Source organism: Tursiops truncatus, chromosome 13 (assembly GCF_011762595.2).
Source record: "Tursiops truncatus isolate mTurTru1 chromosome 13, mTurTru1.mat.Y, whole genome shotgun sequence".
Taxonomy (NCBI): Eukaryota; Metazoa; Chordata; class Mammalia; order Artiodactyla; family Delphinidae; genus Tursiops; species Tursiops truncatus.
The window spans coordinates 53,728,281-53,749,355 of record NC_047046.1 but is presented as its reverse complement, the minus strand read 5'-3'; the positions used below and the strand labels follow the sequence as shown (position 1 = coordinate 53,749,355).

Below are 21,075 nucleotides of genomic sequence, written 5' to 3'. Positions count from 1 at the left end.
AGGGAAATGTGAGAGACTGGCCTAAGAAAGATGTCAGTAGCCATAATAGTGTCAATTAGTTCTCCCTAAGGCAACATTGGGATTTTGTTTTAGTTCAGCTAAGTCAAGTTAAAAATATTTTTAGAAGTTACTTTTACTAAGTTATATAAAGGGGTGAGTAAAATAAAAGTAATATAAAAGTCTAGAAAGCAGCTGTCAATGACAAAGATTGCTGGCTTTAGTTTCCCGCAATACCTCATAGAAGCCCCTGTGAGCTCTGCCACTCAGGAATCAGGCCTTCTTCAGTTCCATTTGTACTAAGATACTGAGCTGGGTTCATGTGAATTGGTTCCATTGCCAGGATGCATGCCAGAATCCTTTGTTCTTCCTGGATGCTGTTTAGGCTCTGGCTCAGGATGTGAGTCATTCTTTCTGTATTTGGTCTCCAGTTTGGTCTGCATTTTTGTTCTTTCTGACATACATTGGTCCACACCTGGCCTCAGGACACAATTTGTTGACTCTCAGTCACTCTCAACCTGAATGTCTTGGATATGCTTTTCAGGAGTTTTGTTTGTTTTGTTTTATGTGTTCCTATCAGCACGTCCTTAAGGGTCATCACCCTCTTCACCAGAGCATCTAAGCCTCCATTTGCCTTTTTCTCTCCTTTTGGCAAAATATGTTGTTGTTTCTCTAACTCATGCAAATTTTGTTCTTTAAAGGCATTTATAGTACCTGATGCATAGTCTGTGCTTAATCAATTTTTTGGTGAATAATTGATAAGAAAATACTTAACTGATATGTTTTGACTCCAGGAATGATCCAGTCTTCTGTCCTACAAGTAACCAGTCCTGCTCCTTGTTTTGGTGAGTTATTATTCAGATTCTTCCCATGAGAGCATTTTTATTCAGAATATTGTCACTGCCATTTCAAGTTTATCAAAAATACATGTAAAATATAGGAAATATAGCAAAAGCAATTTCTACAAGGGAGAGGAGATAAATAGCATAGTAAATAAAGGCTTGCCAATCTTCCAAACTAAATTGCATTGGTAGATGCAGATCTACCAGAGTACAGAATCACTTTCTGCAACTCTACTGGAGGAGATAACAGTTTTCCCAACTATAGTTTATAAGTCAATAAATTCAGACCCACTATTTGTAAACTTCTAAAGGTAGGGGTTATATCACCTTTTTCTTCTGACATACTTAGGAGTGCATTACAAAGGATAATAAATGTAATATAAAAGGCTAGAAATACAAGATAAACAAGATTATTATTACATAATAACTTATTACACATGATTTTTAAAATTTATCTTCAACAGGCAAGTTAGGGGAGAAGGAAGATACTTTCAATGTAACTCCTATATACCCCTCCACCCTCAACAGCCTCCTCTTTATCTTTCTCTCCTTTTGTTCAGTCACCAAGAAAACAAGCTCATCAATGCTGGGTAAGTCAGTGGTTATGCTATTGATTCTATATTTGTTTCTCATAAACCACTGGTGCCACACTATAGCACTGTGATGGAAATGTATATAAACATATAGTAGGAAAAAGAATCATCTCTAAAAACTAAAATGTATAAATAGTTATTTAATATATTCTGATCTATTTAATGGCACTTTCTTTAGTTTTCTTCTTCCCCCTTTTGGATTAACAACAAATATTTTAGGAAACCCAAACACTCAAATGTCAAAATTTTCCAAATGGCTGTTCACTCATATCTGGGTACAGGAAGATACTATAGTGTAAAAAAATACAACTCCCTTGTACTTATTAGAAAATGAAAAAGGGAATTATGTGATATCCAGGATATGAGAGATTCCCAGAGAGATGTCCCTGCCCTTAATGAGAAATCACAGAGAAAGCTGCCATCGCTTGCCTGGGTGCCTGGGCTTATCAGCAGGTCTCAGAGTTTAGGCCTCTGCGATATTGAGTGAAGATTATAAGCCAGATGGGCCACAAATTCTGTCAAGCCTTCCTGGCAGCTGCTCTCATTACAAAAGCCAGCCAGCCTTTTCCAAAAATAAGAATGTGAAGCAAATTGGGCTTATAGACCCTTATAATGCAATTGCACGCAGAGATAGGGGCCTGAGCGGGCAGGCAGAAATATTATTGATGGCTGGTGAAAACAGGGAATAAGATGTTATTAAGGCAACTCAGAGATAGATATCGATAGCTAATATAAAGCCTTTATTGGTTTACAGGCTCTAGGAAAAAGGTTCACAGCTTCGACCCTTTACTTTGCTTTTAATTTCACTGACGGTACAAAGTTTATGAATAAAACATATCTTCACTCATGATTCTGATATTAGTCACTACTTTCTCTGTCCCTTGTCCACCAGAAGCAAGAAACAGACACTAACAACATGAACATTAAAGGCTTTTACTGAGGAAGATAATTTTGTGTGTGTGTTGGAATGAGAGAGGACCATTTTATACAAACACTAAAATTGAAGGAAAATAATAAATTGCATTTAAAATAAAATTTCCAGAACAAAATACTAAGGTATAACATAACATTCAAAATAGCCCATGTGATAAAAGAGAAAGTATCTTGCATGATACAGTAAATCAAATTGGAAAGGACAGTTAGGATCACCAAAGGTCCCAATGAGTCAGACTTGTAATGCTTAAGGAAACATGGTTTTGAAATGATATTTACTTGAGAGTAAGAGATCAGATGGAAGAATTAATTATTACTTTCTTCAGACTTTGCATATTACAACTGAGACTCATTCTCAGTTCCCATCTGCCAGGCATCACCACAAAGGTGACAGCTTTGCTCAGTTTCTTCCATTCTAGTAGAAATAATAGCTAAACTGCCTGAACTAATCAACCACTCATTTGATGAACTATTATGCAATCACTGCACTTTGTTCAAAGTATTTATAAAATCAAGGGTGATGCAGCCCAGTTTGTATTACAATTAGTTTAGAAATAGAACTCAATTTGTACTACTCCTCTCTCCCCTTCCCTCTTCCACCCCTCAAAAAATGTAGAAAGCACAAGGAAGGCATGCATCTCTTATGTCTCTAACCAACTCACTGGATGGGAATCTATGTAATCTGAAAGGGCATTTTTATCTGGTGTATGCATCTCATTCGGTCACGAATAGATTTTTAAATAAAAAGACAATTGCTCCTTCCACAGACCACACAACAAATGGTGGGGTACACTACAATGGTGTCCTTGTGGACATTCTTTAAGTTTAAATCTTTACCTTGATAATAAGCACACACATCACATATCAACTGTAAGAATATCTATACTGTGTTAACTTATCTGAAGAAAATATGAGAACTTTAAGAAATTAAGTAAAAATAGGCACTGAATTGACTGTACCAACAGAATTGAAACCAATTACTGTAACAGGTCATCTTTTTAACGTTTCATCTAAGTCATTAGACTGAACTAAGCAGAATTTGTGATATCTGAATAACTCGTTGCTTTTCAAAGAATATCCCTATAATCTTGGGTTATTGTGGTTATAGGGTCCACATTCCTGGACCATTTAGAAACCTTGGGTTTTCTGATTATATAACAATGGTCATTTAAAGCTGTCAGAAAATAGTCAAATGCAATGTGTATGTTAATGTCAAGCTCACATCAATAGTAATTTCATTTATAACTGTATAATTGAGAATCAAATAATTCTATTTAATTACCCAATATTGTCTGTGATTATTTTTGTGAATTTTAATTTCCAGTATTTTGATGGGTTGCAAGCACATTGAAGAGTTATGATGTTACAGTTTTAAAATTAAAAAAAAATAAATATCTGTCTTTTTATCATGAAACATTTGGTGCTATTCCATATACTTAACAAGTACAGTATACTTGTTAGAAGGTTTGCTCATTATCATATGCATTTCCTTAATGGAAACCTTTACTTGAATATTTTTGGATACAGGCCTTAAACCCATGTGGTTTCATCCAGCATAAGAGGGGACATGCATTTCTTCTTCTCCCATCTATCTACTGGTCCTTCTTACCCAGACTCAGCCTGGGTGAAACAAGTCTACGAAAATAATTGTAACTTAGAAAGTATCTTCTATAAGGGGGCAGGGTTGTAGTAGAAGGAAGGGAGGATGTTAGATAAAAAAAGTAGATCACGTATACTATGAGAACAGAGTTAAACATGTTTTTTTCCTTTGCAATTTTGAAATAGCATACAATTATAATCAAAATTGCCATGCCATCATATGTAAGCTGATAGAGAAGAAACTTTGGTTGACAGTTGCTTTATTTCGACTCCTACGGGCTCCAAAGACACTAAAATACTGTCTCGTTCTATGGCCTCATTTCTACATCTTATAGTGTCTATGTCCACAGGACCACTCAGCCACATAGGATTATTCTGGTGCCTTTCTGCTCTGTGCTGTCAGGTCTCCTTAGCATCAGCCTCACGGTGTCGCTGAATTGGCAATTGACATACAGAAGTGGGAGCTCAGAGGTTTGTAGCAGACAGATTACTGAAGTACTAAGTATAAGAGAAGAAACAGGAAATGTACTTTTGTGCTCCCTATTCTTGCTGGTGTTGCAGAATTCTTTAATCACATTGAAGTCTAATCAGGTATCCTAGGACAGTTATCACCTAATTTTCGCATTTTTCATTTTTCCCCCCAAGGGCATACTTGGGCCAAGCTTCACTGAATAGAGAAGGGGACTAACTTGTCTTGGTCAAATACTATAAATTAGACACTACTCTAGGTACTTTTAATATATAATAGCTTAATAAGTATAAACTGAATTTCTTAAACTACACGTCTAGTCTAACCGTTTATTTTCAAACTGAGTATCGGAGTATTCTCACAAATACTTGAAGTCTCCATTTTTCTCGTTCAGAGGAGATCACTGAATTTGAATACAATATAACAGATCTGAGGTTCTCTTAACTTACTACTAAAACTGAAAACTGAAAAAAAGAAAACTTTTTTACATTCTACTAAAATGGAAATTACCTTTTCCACTGTACAAAATCAAGTTGTTTTTTTCAGTTTCTTTAAAAATATCTTAATAATGAAAATAAGAATCTGTAAAAAAAATGAAAGAATATGAGAGAAATAGACATTCTAAGTAGTTTTAGATACAAAATAATTTAAAAAGAAAAAAAAAACCTCTAAAATACTCAAATATTTTCTCATTAGCTATTGCAAAATGCATGGGAAGCTCAAGTGAATGGCTTTATATTCCCGGATAAAAATGAATGAAGGAGAACATAGGTTTACTTATGAATGTTGATCCAGAGAAGACTTTTCTGGCTGTTTCCAAAAATATTGTACTTAGAGTTCTGACTTGATTTGGGCAGTGTAAGAATGCATCTGCTCCCTCCTTTTCTGCTTCCCCAAACCAAATGAAAACCACAGAAAAAAAACAAACATTTTTGTAATGCATCTAGGAGTGATTTGTAAATCCAAATCAGTGTAAGAGAAATGACCATCATTAGCTTAGTGATGGCTGGGTTGGGGTGGGGAAAGATGCTATGAGAAGATATCTCTGACTGTATCACAGAGAGAGCTGAAAAGCAGGGCATTCAATGCAAAAACTGCACAATGGATTGACTGGAACAAAAGTTCTATATTTGAAATAAGAGGTTTTGGGATACATAAGCTGACTGCTAAAGCTTCTTGGGGACTTGCTTGACACTATGGAATATCTGAGGAAAAAACACACAGTGCACCTGTGTGATAATGTTGAAAACTGTGGCTGTCCTTTCAGCAGGGTTTAAGAGAAGTTGGGTTTTGTGAACACCCTCCCAGCTGCCACACTATGTTATTGAGGAAAAGTGAAAAACCAGCTCTCTTTTTCTGCCTCTCTCTGTCTCTATCAGTCTCCACAGGTTTCCATCTCATTCCAAGCTTCTCAAATATGCAGTCAGACATTGTGCATGGAGAGACCTGGGTCTGAGGCTCACTGTTCCCTCTGTGGACACCTGGCCCAGGAAGAATGACCTTCACGCCAAGATTTGTAATATTCACATGATTTCTATGAATATAAAGAAGGAGAGGAATTCCACCCATTGAAAACAAATGAGAACAAGCATTAAAGACATTTTCCACAGGATAGATACATTTAAGAAATATTTTGGACAAATCAAAAGATTTTAATAAAACAAATACCCTCTATGAAACAAGCTCTCAAAGGAGATATAAATATTTTAAGAACAAAATACTAAGATAACAGAAATAGACTTAATAATGTGGAAAAGATATGGAAAACATAAATAAAATGAAGAACTTGTGAGAAACTATTGAATACAAGACAGGAGAATGAACACTATTGAAAGCACAGCCAAGAACATAAGAATAAGCCTGAAAGGAGGATTAAAATTAAATTTAAAAAATAGTTGAAAAGGATTGGAGATATAAAGCTAGATATGAAAATAGGCAAAGTAAAGGGATATAAGCATAATCAGTATCCCGGTAGAAGGGCAACCAACAAATGAGAAAAAAAGATTTAATTCAAGAAAATTTCCAGAAGAGATGTAAAGACTAAAATATACTAGTTGAATTCCCTGGTGGTCCAGTGGTTAGGGGTCTGCGCTTCCACTCCAGGGGGCACAGGTTCTATCCCTGGTCAGGAAACTAAGATCCCACAGGTGCAAAAAAAATACACACAAACACACACACACACACACACACACACACACATTCACAAGTTGATAGGGAAAATTATATCCTAGAGAAAACTGATATACGTCACTCTGGAGATACATCCTGGTAATATTACTGGACTCCAGAGGTAAAGAAAGAATTTTAGAGACTTCCCTCGTGGTACAGTGGTCAAGAATTCACCTGCCAATGCAGGAGACATGGGTTAGATCCCTGGTCTAGGAAGATCCCACATGCCGCAGAGCAACTAAGCCTGTGCGTTACAACTACTGAGCCTGCACTCTAGAGCCCAAGAGCCACAACTACTGAGCTTGCACGCCACAACTGACCCCATGAACTGCAACTACTGAAGTCCGTGGGGTCAAGGGTCTGCGTGCTGCAATCACTGACCCTGCATGCTGCAACTACTGAAGCCCACATGCCTAGAACCCATGCTTTGCAGCAAGAGAAGCCACCGCAATGAGAAGCCCACACACCAGAGCAAAGAGTAACGCCTGCTCACCACAACTATAGAAAGTCCTGTGCAGCAAAGAAGACCCAACACACCCAAAATATAAATAAATAAAAATTATATAAATAAATAAATTAAAAACTACTGCTTCTTAAAAAAAAAAGAAAGAAAGAATTTTAAGGGTATATAAGCCAAATTCTTTTTAAAAGAAATCAAGTCACCTGTAAAGGCAGAAATAGTAGACTGACTTCAAACCTCTCCAAAGACACATTCAAAGTTAGAGACAGTGTTGTTTATAGCTTCTTCTCAGAAAATGCATTACTTATATTTTCTTTGCAGCCCAAACTGTCATATGGGTTCAAAGTCAGTTGATAGATATTTTCAAACTATAAAGAGTTTAGTCAGTGAACCCTTATTAAAGAACAACTAAAAATGTAATGTTTATCCAAGAAAGAAGTAAATGGAGAAACATCTAAAAGGCTAGATGTTGAGCACAGAGTTCATTTAAAAGTAACAGGGACTTCTCTGGTGGTCCAGTGGTTAAGACTTCATGCTTCCACTGCAGGGGGAGCGGGTTCGATCCCTGGTTGGGGAATTTCCACATGCTGTGCTGTGCAGCAAAAAAAATATAATAATAAATAAACATGACTTTCTCATTTCAAAAATAAAATAAAAGTAACAGGAACACTGAACCAACTCTCTGAAGCTTATGAGCCTCAGACTCAGGCTCCCTCACATAAACACGCACTTTTCAAGGCTGGAAATGTGTATTTTGGGATCAGGGCTTCTCAGTATTATGTTCACTTGTGGTCATAGATTCGAAAATTTGCAAACAAAAGATACTTTAACGCTATGGGTTAGGGCTTCCATCCCTAGTTTCCCTTTCTGTTATCTATCTCCTTCTGTTGGAAAATACACAGGCATTTTTGGGAATTAGCTAAGAGAAACTGTCTTAGGAATATTTTTAGATGGAGTTTAATGTGATAAATTCATGTGATTCACTATCATTTCCTTGGACAATGGTAGGACTGTCTAATTCCCACCACCCAATGTAGCCCCTGTCAAGTTACAATGTAAATTCAAAGGTTTTCTGTCATCCTAAGTGCATAAGCACCAGAAATGTGTGAGTAGAAAAAGAGAACAAGATTTGAAAAGGATGGAGCTAGACTTGGTTCCTGGAAAATCTTTTTGATTATCAATATTTTGTCACCATCACCTAGTCAAAAGTACATGTTTCCTCATATTAATATAGTGTATAAATTTAGAAACTCAGTTTTCCTTTTTAACATTTTTGTTGAGAATGATATGAAATAGAAATGCTGTGCTTGCAGAGCATTAATCTATATCAGTACTAAAATCAGTAAATCTATTTGTGTGGGATGTCATACCTTGAATTGTACCTTAGTGTACACTGTGACCTACCTTGCCCTGATTGTCTGAGGGGTGCAGATGAAACTGAATGAAAAATGATCACTGGAACAGCAAGTAAAACACAGAAAACAAATTAATACGTGATTTTATTATTTAAAAGTGTTTAATCATGGTGCAAGAAAATTGAACTGTTCTGAAATCATATAGCTTGCTGTGAAAAATATCATGTTAAAGATTATCCTAAATTTGATAAGTAAGATATAAAGTTGTATACTATTACCAACAAAAAATTATGGAACTGCAAGAAATTTTTCTGTCTATAAAAAGGTCAATTGACCATTCTAGAAAACAGATGAATAATTTTGTAAAAATAATTTTGTAAAATCATTGATCATATGAGAGTGTATAGCCAAATAGAGAAACAAACATATTATATATGTGTGTCTGACTGCTAATAAAAATATGCAATTTCATGAGATTTGGGGAAACACATTTATTTACTTTTTGACATTTCTAATTTGTTGTGATTTCTGTCAAAAGAAATAATAGGCTTTTTTAACTTCTTTTTCAATTATAGTTTTGTGTTATTTTAATTAAAGAGGGCCAAATCGCTCATGCTTTGGGACCTGTCAAACCCAGATCCAACCTTGAGTTAGAAAAAAACCAAAATCTTACATAATATAAATCATGGCAAAGTAGAAATAAAAATATAATTAATGAAAGAGGAGAAAGATGCAAGAAGGTCAGGCTGTGTGTAAATAGGTTGATTCCTTTGTTATTTTGGATGAGTTAGGGTAATAGATATTTTTTTAAAACTAGAATAACACTCAAGTAACAGGAGTATATTATATAAATATAACAACTAAAGTATCTAAGAAAAATATATAAGTACAATATTAGATGAAAATAAAGAGCTCTAAAGATTAAAAGGACAGTTCATTTTCTTCTCTTTCATGATATGAGGTTTCAATATTTACTGATAAAGCTGAAAAAAAGACAGAGGCATAAGAATATTTTCTAAAGGTACATTTTTAAATTTTAAAAATTATTTTCATATAAATTCATTAAATTTCATGTAATTTATGACAATATTAATTTTGTACGGTAAAAGGGAGAATGTGGTAATTCATTGTCATTCACGTGGCAGTGCTAATAAATACTCCTTGGGGAAAAGAGATATTAAAATTATAAATGGAAAGGAATACAACTGATTGAAAATATACAAATATCAAAGAAATAAGAGAAAACATATATGTTATAGTGACATTTATGTAGTAAGAAACACTAAATACTGAAACTATAATACAATTTTAAATAAAAATTCCATGGAATTCCTCTAGAAAGTAAGTTAAGAATCCAATTTATTTGGGACCTTTCTTAATCTATTTGTAAAACTCTAAGTTTTCACAAGTAATAGATGAGCTCTTTCCAAATTTATATGATGGATCTGGCAAAATAATCCCTGAGAAGGATCACATTTTACGAATCCCTTTATAAATTTAAATTTTAGAAAATCCCCTAAAATTAGTACAGTGTGTGCATATTTTGTGTGTATCACAAAAATAAATTCTTTTCTGAAGAAAGATGCTTTTTTTGCCAGCTTTCTAAGGGCAAAATAAATACATAATTACAACTATGTGGACATCTGTCTATTGAGTAAGGCAGAATGAGCCCTTACCATAGTTGGGGTTTCAGTTCTAGGCCTGATTGCATAACCATTTTGGAACCTCCACCAACAGCTGGGCAGAAATGTGATTAGATTTGGGTGTGGAGGGAAGTAGAAGGATGAATATATGACCCCTCTCCCATCTGAGCCTCAAAAAACACTCATTTTTGCACCCATGACATACCCACATGGTGACTGTCCTATCACACCCGCTTTGAAAAATCCACATCAAAGTCAATGCAAACAGACAGAAACATTCACCTTCAAAATTCTTGAACTAAATCACAATCTGCAGGGTGATGTGTGGGGGCAGTCATCTATTTACTTCCAATTACCTGAGAATAGCAAGAAAAATTTGCTTCCAATATTCTTGCACCCCAGCTGGTCGTCAGCTTTCTGGGACATGATATGGAGGGTCATTAATGCCAAAGCACTTGTTTTCCAGGAGGACTGATGAAATGTTTCACTGTGCTGGCTGTTGTTAGCTCAGCTGCTACTTGCTCTGGTTGCACTTCAATTTCTCTTTTCATTTTGATTTTGGTCTCCCTTTTTTCTATTTTACTGAGTAATATATGACTCAGAATGATGTGTATTATGGGAAACTGATGTTAGGTATGTACTTTATTGACACAGCTGCCAAGAAAACGGCTTAGCCTACAACTCTAAGTGGCACAATTTATTGTTCTCTATCCCCCACTCACCCATATATAATGAGAAAGGAGAGAAGAGATTGAAGAATTGTAATTTCAACTTTCTCTCCATATACTTAAAAGGAACCCAATTACCAATCATTAAACTTGAAGCAGGCTTTTCCTTCTCGTGGGACTTTGTGTCCTGAGATACATGTTCCACTGCAACACAACTGTCTACTGGCTTTAGGGGCCCCTACTCACCTAACAGGAGGGTAACTGGAGGCTCAGTTATCATCATTGCATTATCCAAAGCTAGAGGCTCGGAGAACAGCTCCACCCCCTTTACTAAGCAAGTAGAGTGATCCCTTGCTCCTTCTACTTAACGTAGAAACTTCTACGCATTCCAAATTGGCCTATGGTGATGGTGAGACTCTGGGGGAAGAAATCCTTCAGTCTAATGTTAGAGGAAATTGTAATTTTGTGCTTTCAGTTTGCCATTATTTGATGGTTGATATATATTAACTGGCTAATACCCATCAGTATCCCTGTGGTACAGGGCATACGAACTTCTATTTTCCAATTAATTCTATTTTATATAAATAATGCTTTGTTATATGCTTAAATATTTGAGTAAGAATAGTCAATTAACTTATTTAATAAAAATACGTGTATTGCAACAATTCAAAATGTTTGATAAACAAAAATGTAAGTGCAGGCAATTTTTAAACATTTTGCCAGAGATCAAAAAAATTGTATTTGTGTGTATATCAGAGAAATGGAAGAGGAGGTTCTAAGAGTTTTAATGAGGGCAAGAACCATCAATAAGAGAAAAAAATATTCATGCAGACTAGACTATCAACATACCACTATTGTTGGCTACTGATAGATTATATATACTTTATCTAAGACTGTGTATGTGTTTATGAGTGTGTGTATGTACATGTGTATTGTTTTACATGCAAACATATTTATACAAGAATGTGTATTTTGAAGTGTTGGAATGAGAACACATTATTCTTTGCAAAAAGTTTAATCAGAAAAATATTCTTGGAAATGAGATAATAGGATTGAAACAACTATGCAAACTGTAACATATTCCACATATGCTAATAATTGCTTTTGAATTGTATTTGTTATTGTAATTAATGCAAAGTAAAATATTCACTTTCTAGTGGAACAGCGAGGCACTTTAAGAAGTTTGCTCAAGTTATGAATTGTTCTACATTGGATTGTGACATTTTAGACTATGAGTATATGGCTCCAATGTAGTACCTCAAATCTTTAACTGCAGAAATTAAATTTTTCTGGTACAATGTGTTCTTCCCCAAACTATCTTGGCTATTTCCTAGTAGATTTTGTTTTAGGTAAATATGGATAAATACTTTTATCTGTATTTTTTTTTGGCCTTCTCAGTTACACCACATAATTGGAGGCACCAATGCATAATCAAGATAGAAATTGATCCCCTTCTATAAGTCACAATTATCTGAATGGAGAATCCATTTATTCCAGTATATAACCAAAATGCAGATTCCTCTATGTTAATGCATTTATTCAATGAATATTTATCTTGAGTTAATACTCTGTGCCAGGCACTCTGTCTTCTAATATTGCTAACATAGCCATGACAAATACCCATAGTCTGTCTGCCTGGTACATTGGGTCCAATTGAACGTCCTTATACATTGGGTCCAGGGGAGAAAATTAAGTAACCCCAAAATATTTAAACTCTTATCATTACAAGTTATCCTACGGAAGATTAAAAGGTTGGAAGATGGGCTTCCCTGGTGGCTCAGTGGTTGAGAGTCCGCCTGCCGATGCAGGGGATGCGGGTTCGTGCCCCAGTCCAGGAAGATACCACATGCCACGGAGCAGCTGGGCCCGTGAGCCATGGCCACTGAGCCTGCATGTCTGGAGACTGTGCTCCACAACAGGAGAGGCCAGAACACTGAGAGGTCCGCACCACAAAAAAAAAAAAAAAAAAAAAAAAGTTGGAAGATTAAAAACTCATTCTATGAGGCCAGCATCACCCTGATAAAAAAACAGACAAAGATGTCACAAAGAAAGAAAACTACAGGCCAATATCACTGATGAACATAGATGCAAAAATCCTCAACAAAATACTAGCAAACAGAATCCAACAGCACATTAAAATAATCATACACCATGATCAAGTGGGGTTTATTCCAGGAATGCAAGGATTCTTCAATATATGCAAATCAATCAACGTGATACACCATATTAACAAATTGAAGGAGAAAAACCATATGATCATGTCAATAGATGCAGAGAAAGCTGTCGACAAAATTCAACACCCATTTATGATAAAAACCCTGCTGAAAGTAGGCATAGAGGGAACTTTCCTCAACATAATAAAGACCATATATGACAAACCCACAGCCAACATCATTCTCAATGGTGAATAACTGAAACTATTTCCACTAAGATCAGGAACAAGACAAGGTTGCCCACTCTCACAACACTTATTCAACATAGATTTGAAAGTTTTAGCCACAGAAATCAGAGAATAAAAGGAAATAAAAGGAATCCAAATCAGAAAAGAAGAAGTAAAGCTGTCACTGTTTGCAGATGACATGATACTATACATAGAGAATCCTAAAGATGCTACCAGAAAACTACTAGAGCTAATCAATGAATTTGGTAAAGTAGCAGGATACAAAATTAGTGCACAGAAATCTCTTGCATTCCTATACACTAAGGATGAAAAATCTGAAAGTGAAATCAAGAAAACACTCCCATTTACCACTGCAACAAAAAGAATAAAATATCTAGGAATACACCAACCTAAGGAGACAAAAGACCTGTATGCAGAAAATTATAAGACACTGATGAAAGAAATTAAAGATGATACAAATAGATGGAGAGATATACCATGTTCTTGGATTGGAAGAATCAACATTGTGAAAATGACTCTACTACCCAAAGCAATCTATAGATTCAATGCAATCCCTATCAAACTACCATACCACTGGCATTTTTCACAGAAATAAAACAAAAAATTTCACAATTTGTATGGAAACACAAAAGACCCCGAATAGCCAAAGTCATCTTAAGAATAAAAAACAAAGCTGGAGGAATCAAGCTCCCTGACTTCAGACTATACTACAAAGCTACAGTAATCAAGACAGTATGGTACTGGCACAAAAACAAATATATAGATCAAGGAATAGGATAGAAAGCCCAGAGATAAACCCACACACATAAGGTCACCTTATCTTTGATAAAGGAGGCAAGAATATACAGTGGAGAAAAGACAGCCTCTTCCATAAGTGGTGCTGGGAAAACTGGACAGCTACATATAAAAGTATGAAATTAGAACACCCCCTAACACCATACACAAAAATAAGCTCAAAATGGATTAAAGACCTAAATGTAAGGCCAGAAACTATCAAACTCTTAGAGGAAAACATAGGCAGAACACTCTATGACATAAATCACAGCAAGATCCTTTTTGACCCACCTCCTAGAGAAATGGAAATAAAAACAAAAATAATCAAATGGGACCTAATGAAACTTCAAAGCTTTTGCACAGCAAAGGAAACCATAAACAAGACCAAAAGAAAACCCTCAGAATAGGAGAAAATATTTGCAAATGAAGCAACTGACAAAGGGTTAATCTCCGTAGTTTACAAGCAGCTTATGCAGCTCAATAACAAAAAAACAAACAACCCAATCCAAAAATGGGCAGAAGACCTAAATAGACATTTCTCAAACGAAGGTATACAAATTGCCAACAAACACATGAAAGAATGCTCAACATCATTAATCATTAGAGAAATGCAAATCAAAACTACAATGAGATATCATCTCACACCAGTCAGAATGGCCATCATCAAAAAATATCTAGAAACAATAAATGCTGGAGAGGGTGTGGAGAAAAGAGAACACTCTTGCACTACTGGTGGGAATGTAAATTGATACAGCCACTATGGAGAACAGTATGGAGGTTCCTTAAAAACTACAAATAGAACTACCTTATGACCCAGCAACCCTACTACTGGGAATATACCCTGAGAAAACCATAATTCAAAAAGAGTCATGTACCAAAATGTTCATTGCAGCTCTATTTACAATAGCCAGGAGACAGAAGCAACCTAAGTGTCCATCATCAGATGAATGGATAAAAAAGAAGTGGCACTTATATACAATGGAATATTACTCAGCCATAAAAAGAAACGAAATTGAGTTATTTGTAGTGAAGTGGATGGACCTAGAGTCTGTCATACAGAGTGAAGTAAGTCAGAAAGAGAAAAACAAATACTGTATGCTAACACATATATATGGAATCTAAAAAAAAAAAAAAAAAAAAGAAGGTCATGAAGAACTTAAGGTTAAGAGGGGAATAAAGACACAGACCTACTAGAGAATGGATTTGAGGATATGGAGAGTGGGAAGGGTAAGATGTAATAAAATGGGAGAGTGGCATGGACATATTTACACTACCAAACGTAAAATAGATAGGTAGTGGGAAGCAGCCGCATAGCACAAGGAAATCAGCTTGGTTCTTTGTGACCACCTAGAGCGTTGGGAAAGGGAGGGTGGGAGGGAGCAAGACACAAGAGGGAAGAGATATGGGAACATATATATATGTATAACTGATTCACTTTGTTATAAAGCAGAAACTAACACACCATTGTAAAGCAATTATACTCCAATAAAGATGTTAAAAAAATAAATAAATAAAATAAAGCCACACACACAAAAAGTTGGGTGAGACAAGACCGCCTGGATGTCTGGTAAAATTAGAGCAGGAGGGAGAGACTTGGTCATAAAAGACTTATCTGACAAAGAGAAATTTCAGAATCAAATTTTCAGTTTAGAAAGGATGCTCTGTGTCACAGGGAGTGTTGGAGGTGGGGAGTCAGACTCAAAGTCAAGAGCAGAAGTCTAGGCAAGAGATGTGAATGCTTGGACAATGCTGGTGGTGGTGATTGGCTCAGAACCAGGATTGAAACTCACCTCTGTCTGTCATCAAAGCCAAGGAGCTCACCCCACACTCTGATAGGCAGCAAGGTCAGAGTGTGTGCTCTCCTTGTAGCCTGGTATAGCAACTCAGAGCCTGCATTTCTGAGCTGGCCTGTCTGTGTTCAAGTCCAGCCTCCATGCTTTCCTCATTGTGTACACCCTAGAAACTATCTACCACTCATTGCCTCAGTTTCCTATGTTGTAAAATGAAGATGATAATAATAACACCTAACTCATGTGGATGATATAAAGATTGAATAAGTTAACATTTATAAATCTTTACCTCCAAGTAAACATAACACATAGGCAGAAAGATATAGATATCCATTAAATAAAATACAATTTTTAATGTGTACTGGATATTGAAACCACCTGTGCAAATGTTATTTTGATGTACTTCATTCAGATATCCTATTTTCAAATGAACGTGAGAAAATAATTGTTCACTTGACTGTGTCCTTTCATTGTTTTTTTGGTGTAAACTTTAACTTCAGTTGCTTAATTACTTAACTGCCTCCCAAAATGCAAAATACTCAGCACTAGTCTACAAAATAGCTATTATCTTGAAAGTTAGACAAACACATTTGTTTTTACTTTAACTGCATACAGGTGAGGGGAAACAGCTCTTACACCCTGGATAATTCTGACATGTAACTAACATACATGTAACTAACATTTTATTTTATTCCCTCTGTTGGTAGATACTACGTCACTTTTCTCAAAAATGGTCTTGTAAAAACAAGATCTAGGGCTTCCCTGGTGGCGCAGTGGTTGAGAGTCTGCCTGCCGATGCAGGGGACGTGGGTTCGTGCCCCAGTCCGGGAAGATCCCACATGCCGCGGAGTGGCTGGGCCCGTGAGCCATGGCCGCTAAGCCTGCGCGTCCGGAGCCTGTGCTCCACAACGGGAGAGGCCACAACAGTGAGAGATCCATGTACCGTAAAAAAAAAAACAAGATCTAGAGAAAAAATAAGTGTAAGAGAAACAAACTTGCTTCATTGCTTGGTTTTACTTTCAACAAACAGCAAAAGAAGTCATCCCTTCTTTGGCTGAAGTAGTTTTAGTTGAGCCCTGAAAATTGCATTTTAACGCTGGCTATTGCCACTATTGTAAAGTTCATCTTAGTTTTTCTCATATGCCAGGAACAATGTATTTGCTAAACCAATCATGAATCCAATAAAAGCACCTGGAACAGGTACACAAGACTACCACAAGACTACCTGAGGCAGTCCACAAGCAGAGGTTGGGTCAAAGCCAGGCAATCTGAATAGGACAGAATTTCAAAGCACTCAGCTTCATTGTGATGACTCATGATCTTATCAGTTACTTGGATCTGTTACTGGGTAGGATGTTAGACAGTTATCATCACCAAAATTACAAGTGCCCAATAAAACAGAAAGTTTCTCTAAAGACCCAGCAGGATTCTTACTCCCAATCAGGCTGCCTATTTGCAGAGCCATGCCTCCCTGTGGCTGGGGGATGGTGGGAGTTATGGCTGAGAATCCTTTTAGAGATATCTTCATGCTGTCATGGTCTTGAATCATTCTCTATTCCTTGCCTGCCTCTACTGGTATCATTTTTGTCTTGGATTATTGTTACCATGGTGACAGCCATGCAAATAAAAACACTGAAAATAAATTTAAACTTTGCTAACTTCACAGGGAAAGAAGATGGAGAAATAAAATAGATGTGATAACTTGGACATTTCCTGGTGTTTTACCATTGAGAACTAGAGCCCAAAGCTCAGAAAAAAAGTATTTTCAAGCAGACTAGGCAGGGGCATTCTAGCTTGAAAAGACTTTAGTGCAAGATGGAAATGTTTTAAACATGCTTATATAGCAAGATTTTGTTTTCCCCTGCATGCCATGACTAGATGAGATTGACATTGAAAGGAAAGGGGATATAGTAGAGAGAGGGCAGGTTTGAAGGTGAGAAAGTCATGAAGATATATGGTCTTAAGTAAAGTGGCATGTTCAAAGTGGAAGATACACATGGTTTAGTTCTTTTCTCTGCTAGAATCCAAGGAGACTCCAAGGCACTTCTCCTACAAAACGGTGATCATGCTGTGTACTTTATGAAAGCATCCCTTGGTGACAGACTTGAGAGCTGCCCCTGTGCCTAACTGAACAGAGGGAAGAATTGGAAAGAAATGGCAGGTCCAGGTGGGGAGTGGGCTTCAAGAATGAGAAATTTTCACCGAGGCAAGTGTATACTTGAAAAGGTATTCAGAATTCAACCATATCCTATATAAAGAGACTGCCCCTTTGTTGAAGGGACCTCAGCAGCAGAATAGGCTGAGGACTATCAGAGCCATACCATACATTTGTCTCCTCTATTCTTTGCAGTCAGTTCCCCAGCTCAAAACTGTACTAGAGAGAGGGAAGGAAATGGGATGTAAAGTGAGTTTAAAGTTTTTAAATGGCTTGAGTTTTTATAGCTAGATCAACCGGAAAGTTATGGTTTCTGCCCAATATGTCATTAAAGTACAGGAAAGGGAGATTTAGCAGAGCAACACTGAACCCAGTGGTTGGGGAAAAGATTCATATTTATACCCTACTGCATAATTTATAATCATCAATAAAATGGTGCTATATAACATGTATAATATATATGTAGCAAAAATGAATGATAAATCATCTTGTTTATTTGAGTGTTTACTTGTTTATTTTCTCTCTTCTTACACTAGATTATAAGCTCCATTAAAATCCCAACAAAAATAAGTGAATTTTATAGTTATGCTGCATTAAATCATAAACCTAAAAATTGTAAAATATAAAAAGCAAATTTTCTCAATCCATCAATGTTTATTATAGGACATTTAAATTTTCAAGGATCTCTGAGTCCTTTGCTGTCCTGAGACTCAATATTTCAATTGCTTATTTCCCCATTAATTCACTCAATAAATATGTATTCAACTGCATGCACGTTGCAGTATGGTAGGGAGTGTGAGGACTGTAAACATACTTAAGAAACAGCTTCTTCCAAAGAACATAAAATCTGAGCTGGATAGACAGGGTGAAATTCAATTAATTAGTTGAGAAGCAGGTATAAATTAGAGAATGAAGATGTATTTACAGATACCAGTAGCTTTTCAGAACACTGCCACGGGTTGGTGAGGTATGTGATTCTCAGGGAAGGAGTCACAGAGGTATAGAATGTGTGGAGGCTATTGACAGTTGTTGAATGTATTCGTTGGAATAAGTGAGGATGTGGAAGAAGTAAATTGGGACCATTAATGAGATGTGGGGCCCTCTGCCAGGATATCATTAGGCATTTGTAGGGTCTAATGGGGGAGAGCCTAGAATACAGTGCTGAAGAGTTTGACGTAACCTAATAGGAAACCATACCATACCACCTTTCTAAAGAAAGCCATAAAAGACAGGATTGGGGTAGGGAGAATAGGCAGAAACAACCAGCAGCCAGACTAGGTATGTTTAAGACCAGGGTTGGGTCTAGAGATTGGGATGAGTCTCAGGATTCCAGTGGAGTCAAACTGTAGAGAGTGAAAATATATAGAGGCAGAGTAACAGGAATTGTGTTCTTCTTCCTACCAATCACTATTATAAATCTAAATTTATAATCCTAGATGTAATATTTTCATGTGGTTAACCTGATTTTAGAAATGTACTGGAGCTAATAAATGGAGAACAGTGATTCTAACCCAAACTTCCTTAGCTAACTGGATTGAACTGAGAAATTTAGAGAACTATGGAGAGCAGTTTTTCTCCCCATGGTGTAATCCAGGAAATGTATTAACATAAGATTATTACATCTGATGTAAACAGTAGGGGCCAGTATTCCTGAAGCTAGATACTTGTATGGTCTTGTGACTCAGCCACTGGAACATCCACAATGTGAACAAACTGAATTTATGTTCTCTTCATGTTGCTTTCATCCTTAAGAAAAGCCCTATAACTGCTGATCAATATGCTGTGCAGAGCCTCTTCCTGAAACTGCTGGATAATTTTTACTGTAGTTATAATTATAACATTTACTCATATTTTGGCGTAATTACTGATGCTCACAGTAGCTTCACTTGAATATTTCAAAATCATTTGAATATTAATTTAAAATATATTTCTTCTGTTTATTCTTCTTTTATTTTTAGCTGCTGCAGTTGCTGACTTTCTAAGAGAAGCCAAAAGGGATGTCACTTCCCTGAAGCCTGCCCTGAACTTTGCCACCAAGTAATGAAGTCAGAGCACATGTATCCTGCACTGTTCATTTGTCATTAATTATGACATGTGAAAATCTCTTATATTTTTTAACTCTTTCATTAGTTTTAACTCTTTATATGCTTGGAAATTAAGCTAACTTTTAAGTTCTTTGAGAGAAAGTGTGGTGGATCGAAAATAACTGTAGTCATGAAGCAAGGTTGTTATTTCTTCTTAATAACTATTATATCTGAATGCAATAAAATATGATCAAATTTGCTTGAATCATTTCCAATTGTCTTTTAGAGCCAGAAATGGCTGAGTAATATTCCAATGCATTTATGTGCCACATCTTTCAATTCATCTGTCAATGGGCATTTAGGTTATTTCCATGACCTGGCTATTGTAAATAGCACTGCAATGAACATTGGTGTGCATGTGTCTTTCTGAATTATGGTTTTCTCTGGGTATATGCCCAGTAGTGGGATTGCTGGGTTATATGGCAATTCTATTTTTAGTTTTTAAAGTAACCTCCATACTGTTCTTCATAGTGGCTCTATCAATTTACATTCCCACCAACAGTGCAAGAGCATTCCCTTTTCTCCACACCCTCTCCAGCATTTGTTGCTTGTAGATTTTGTGATGATGCCCATTCTAACTGGTGTGAGGTGATACCTCATTGTGGTTTTGATTTGCATTTCTCTAATAATTAGTGATGTTGAGCAGTTTTTTATGTGCCTCTTGGCCATCTGTATATCTTCTTTGGGGAAATATCTATTTAGGTCTTCTGCCCAATTTTTGATTGGGTTGTTCATTTTTTTAATATTGAACTACATGAGTTGTTTATATATTTTAGAGATTAATCCTTTGTCCACTGATTCATCTGCAAATATTTTCTCCCATTCTGAGGGTTGTCATTTTGTCTTGTTTATAGTTTCCTTTGCTGTGCAAAAGCTTTTAAGTTTCATTAGGTTCCATTTGTTTATTTTTGTTTTTATTTCCATTACTCTAGGAGGTGGATCAAAAACATTCTTGCTGTGATTTATGTCAAAGAGTGTTCTTCCTATGTTTTCCTCTAAGAGATTTATAGTGTCTCATCTTACATTTAGGTCTTTAATCCATTTTGAGTTTATTTTTGTGTATGGTGTTAGGGAGTGTTCTAATTTCTTTCTTTTACATGTAGCTGTCCAGTTTTTCCACCATGACTTATTGAAGAGACTGTC

The 21,075-nt window shown here is 36.1% G+C and overlaps 1 long non-coding RNA gene across 1 annotated transcript; it reads left to right on the top strand.

Annotated features, from left to right (window-relative positions):
• The first annotated feature begins 789 nt into the window (after nucleotides 1–789).
• LOC141276264 (uncharacterized) lies at nucleotides 790–20,067 on the top strand. Its single transcript, XR_012325533.1, has 3 exons — nucleotides 790–842; nucleotides 1,400–1,429; nucleotides 19,807–20,067. It is a non-coding gene; the product is annotated as an uncharacterized lncRNA (long non-coding RNA).
• The last annotated feature ends 1,008 nt before the right edge of the window (nucleotides 20,068–21,075 follow it).